This window comes from Benincasa hispida, chromosome 7, assembly GCF_009727055.1.
Source record: "Benincasa hispida cultivar B227 chromosome 7, ASM972705v1, whole genome shotgun sequence".
Taxonomy (NCBI): Eukaryota; Viridiplantae; Streptophyta; class Magnoliopsida; order Cucurbitales; family Cucurbitaceae; genus Benincasa; species Benincasa hispida.
Genome location: NC_052355.1, coordinates 47,322,190 through 47,327,140, shown reverse-complemented (window position 1 = coordinate 47,327,140; position 4,951 = coordinate 47,322,190).

Here is a 4,951-nt window from a genome sequence, read left to right as displayed (position 1 = left end):
CAAAGAGTTTGTTTTATTGTGTAGATGATTACAGGGTGCTTGTACATGATGGTTGGAGAAGCGATGCTTTGCCCGAGCAGTTCAAGACCTGGTTTTCTTGTTTGAACCGGAGACTCTTTGTCTTTGTAATAGTTAGCTTTCCTTTTGTGTTTTTTAAGGCAATTTCACCCGGTTCATCTACTTTGGTTGTTTATACATGTGATGTATGGTACTTATATGTCAAAGTGTTTGTCATATAGTTAAAACCCACCTTCGGTTGTGCAATTACTCATATATCATGTATTATAAATGTTATAATATTGCATGAAGAAATTAATTGAAAGTATGCGCATGTATCATGAAATATAAGAGTTATATTTTGCATGCATTGAGCATTATCATGCATCATCCTTTTCTTATAAGTGTTATAGTCTAAGGGTGAATGGAAGCATGTTTTGCTTGTTTCATTGCTGTTTTGTATAAGTGTTATATAAAAAAAAAAATTAGCAATGAATGGACAATGCATTGAGCGTGACACTTAGGCTGTTTATAAGAGTTATGAATGCCCTGCGTGTGTTAGCTTAGCATTGTGGTTGGTTTCTGTTTATAAGTGTTATAAAGGAAATTAGACCTAAAATCAATAATTAAGAGTTGCATGCGGACTTAAGGTGAACTCAAGTTTTAAAATTGGATTGAGATAGACCTAAGTTCAAGTGTATCTAAAGAGTTTAGTAACTTAAATTAATCTTTTAAAATCAGTTTAGTAGGATTAAATTGGTTGAATAAAAGATTAAATTTGTTGTAAACCTATCTATAAGGGACCTTTTGTCTAAGGCAGGTTCTGGCTAGGTTGGGGTTCTTAAGTTGACGGAAACGTAACACCTCTACCTGGGAATCTACTTGGAAAGGTGAATTAGATAGATTTTCAACAAGCATGCGATGTTTTTGTCAAAGATTCCGTTAAAGAGTTTAATGGATGACGATCAAAAGTTGTTTCACTATCCAAGGTAAATGTTACTTTTGGGAAACCCTAAAAGTCACTTAGTTAAAATTCTTAGCCGTGTTTTTTCTAAGTAAGCTAAACCTTAGGTTATAAAATACTCAGTGAGAGGAAGAGGCATATCTGATATGTCTATGATTCCACTCACGTTTCTCCCTGTACGTTCACACCGTGAGATTCATGCTTGGCCTCGTGGTACCTAGGATGCATCCCCCTTCGGATGGTGTTTGCATGAGTCAATATCAAGGTGGATGGAGAGAGTATTGATAGTAAGTGGGTGAAGGGTATGTGTCAACACATCCTATGGTCTCTATCATTAGTTCACACCGTGAGATCATTCTATACGCCCTCGTGTCACCTTCGGAGTGTCCCCCTTCGGATGAGTTTTGTACAGTTAGTCAATATCAAGGTGAACTCCAGAAATGGATAGGGTCGCCTTAGGTTTTTCCCCAATCGGATTTTCCCCCTTCAGATTGGCCTTTTGGGACGGACCTCTAGGGCTTAAAATGGCAGATCACACTTACAGGAGATTGTTAAGTAAGTTAATGATCTTTTGGCCAAACCAATGATGGCTTGTCGTTATAAGAACAAGAGTTGTTCTGATATTAATGACTTTTTGAGAATTTCTTAGTTCAGAGGAGGGATAACTGACCTCCATTCGGCGAATTTTGTCCTAAACCTTTGAAGCGTCATTGCGAAACTAGATGTCACACGGGGTTCATGTTAGTTTTTCTAAAACCTTATTGGATGTTGTTTTGTTATTACAACGAGTATTTGCTTAAAACCTAACGTAGGTCAATGTGTTTTTCTTTTCAGCCACTCGTTAGTATTTCCATCTAAAGCTTTTAAAATGACCGATTATTTATAGTGGAAAGAATCGTATGAAATGAATTTCGTGGCAAACGACCTCTATCTCACTACTCTCCAAAAGAGGAGACAAAACAGTAAATATGATTTATTGGTCTTGGAGACATGCCTGGTAGAGAATGATGATTCTGCCTGGATCCTCGATTCAGGTGCTACCAATCATGTCAGTTCCTCATACCAAGGATTTAGTTCCTGGCAAACGTTGCCACAGGGAGAAATGACTCTTCGAGTAGGTACTGGTGAGGCTGTTTCAGCTGTTATTGTAGGCAGGCTGAAGTTATTTGTTGACAAGAAGCATTATCTATTACTAGATAATATTTTTTTAGTTCCTCATATTAAAAGGAACTTAATCTCGGTTTCTTGTCTCATTGAACAAGGCTATACCGTCTCCTTTTCTAAGAATAAGGTATTTATTTTCACGAATGGAATGGAGATTGGTTATGGTTCAATGGAAAATAACTTATATGTACTAAGGCCGTTAGTCATAAAAGCCTTGTTTAACACTGAAATGTTCAGTACGACAACAACAACTAAAAGATCAAAGGTTTCTCCAAAGAAAAATGCCCATCTTTGGCATCTAAGGTTAGGTCACATCAACCACAATAGGATTGAGAAGTTGGTGAGAAGTGGACTTCTAAAGAGTTTAGAAGAAAACTCCTTACCGGTATGTGAATCATGCCTCGAAGGCAAGATGACAAAACGACCATTTATTGGAAAAGGTTACAGAGCCAAGGAAACCTTGGAGCTTGTACATTCAGACCTCTTTGGTCCGGTGAATGTTAGAGCTTGAGGTGAGTATAAATATTTCATCTTTTTCATAGATGATTATTCAAGGTTTGGGTATCTCTTCCTAATGCAACGTAAGTCTGAAGCCCTTGACAAGTTCAAGGAGTATAAGATTGAAGTTGAAAATTTGTTAGGTAAGAAGATAAAAATACTACGATCTGCTCGTGGTGGAGAGTATATGAACCTCAAATTCCAGAACTATATGATAGAACATGGGATTGTGTCCCAACTCTCGGCCCCTGGTACACCTTAGCAAAATGATATATCAGAAAGGAGAAACAAGATCTTGTTGGACATGGTTCGGTCTATGATGAGTTATGCTCATCTTCCAAACTCGTTTTGGGGTTATGTAGTGCAGACTGCATGTTATATCCTGAACAACGTTCCCTCGAAAAGTGTTTCTGAAATACCTTTTGAGTTATGGAGAGGCCGTAAAGGTAGTTTATGTGACTTTAGGATTTGGGGCTGTCCGACACATGTGCTAGCGACTAACCCAAAGAAAATAGAACCGTGTTCGAAGGTTTGCCTCTTTGTTGGCTATCCCAAGGAAACGAGAGGAGGATCATAAATGAGAACAAAGTGTTTATTTCTACAAATGCTATCTTCTTGGAAGAAGATCACATGAGGGATCATAAGCCACGAAGTAATTGTTGGATCGATATGGCAACCCTAGGAGGGGTGAATAGGGTTTAATTAAACTTTTTTTTTTAAATTAACCCAATTAAACTAATTAATACACTTTTTATAAATAATAAGAAAAATTCAATTTATGCAACAAATAAATATTTACTTGAAGAAATTGCTGCTTAAAAGAGAATGAGCATGATGTTATGTATATTGATGAAATGAATATCTCTTGTGACAAGCATGCTTTTGATTGTGATGAAAAAAATGTTTTTGCTTGACAAAGTTAAATTTCTTGAGCATGGTAGTTGTGAAAAAGATAATTTGATTAAATTACTCAAAGAAAAAAGAATTTAGTTGCTTTGCAAGAACTTGATAAGGCTAAAGAAATCTATTAAAAAGTTGACAATAGGTACTCAAAGATTAGACAAGAATAATTGAAGTAGGCAAGCTTTTTTGGGATAAAAGAGGTTTAGGCTATATTGATGAACGTTCTACTCCTTCAAGTTCTAAAACTATCTTTGTTAAGCATCTCATAATATGTCTAAGCTTAATATGCCTAAGGTTGTGTCTAAGCATGTTAAATCTAACTTAGTGCCTATATGTCATTATTGTGGTATTGAAGCCATATTAGACCTAAGTGTTTTAAATTGAATATGCTCACTACTTTCTAAGAAGAAATTTTTCTCAAAGGGCAAAGTTTCACAATGCTCCAAGGATAATTTCTCCAGAAAAGTAGAGTGCATAAATTTGTTGTAAGAGATAAATCTTTGCATAATGTTGTTTGTTTCTCATGTGGCAAGTTTGGACATACAACTTATTCTTGTTACTTGTCTAAATCCCAATGCCTTAAATGTCTATGCAAAAATGAAATGGATTCCCAAGTTTTGTCAATGTTAACCATCTAGGACCCAAACAAGTGTGGGTACCAAAAATCAAAATTGAACATTTGTGTTTTGTAGGTTTGTTTGAAAGCCTCTAAGAAAAACAAGTGGTATTTGGATAGTGGTTGCTCGAGGCACATGACGGGAGACCTATCCAAGTTTGTCTCTCTCTCCAAAGGGATGGAGGTCTTGTAACTTTTGGTGACAACAAGAAAGTGATGTTTTAGAAGGAAATTTTGGAGATTTACTTATTAGTGACAAAGGCAATGAAATTTGTTTAAAGTAAGCAAGAGGTGAGCTTAATCGAAAAGAACGAAGTTGGTTCTTCATCCATGCCTAAAGAGTGGAGGTATGCTCATTCCCACATCCCAAAGAATTAATTCTTTGTTGATCCCGAACAAGGTGTGAAAAACTCGTTCCTCTCTTAATATGTTTAATAATTCTTGCTTTTATTTTTCAAATTGAACCAAAAAGTTTTAAAGATTCTGAAAATGATGAATTTTGGATTATTTAGCTATGCAAGAAGAATTAAATCAATTTGAAAGGAATAAGTTTGGGAGGTTAGTCCCTAGGCCCTCTCATGCTTCTATAATTGGAACTAAATGTGTCTTTAGAAATAAATGGATGAATATGGAAATGTCATTAGAAATAAAACTAGACTTGTAGCGCAAGGTTATTGTCAAGAGGAAGGAATAGATTATAAGAAAACTTTTGCACCCATTGCTAGATTAGAAGCTATTAGAATGTTGCTTACTTTTGCTTCTTATAAGAATTTCATTTTGTATCAAATAGATGTGAAAAGTGCATTTTT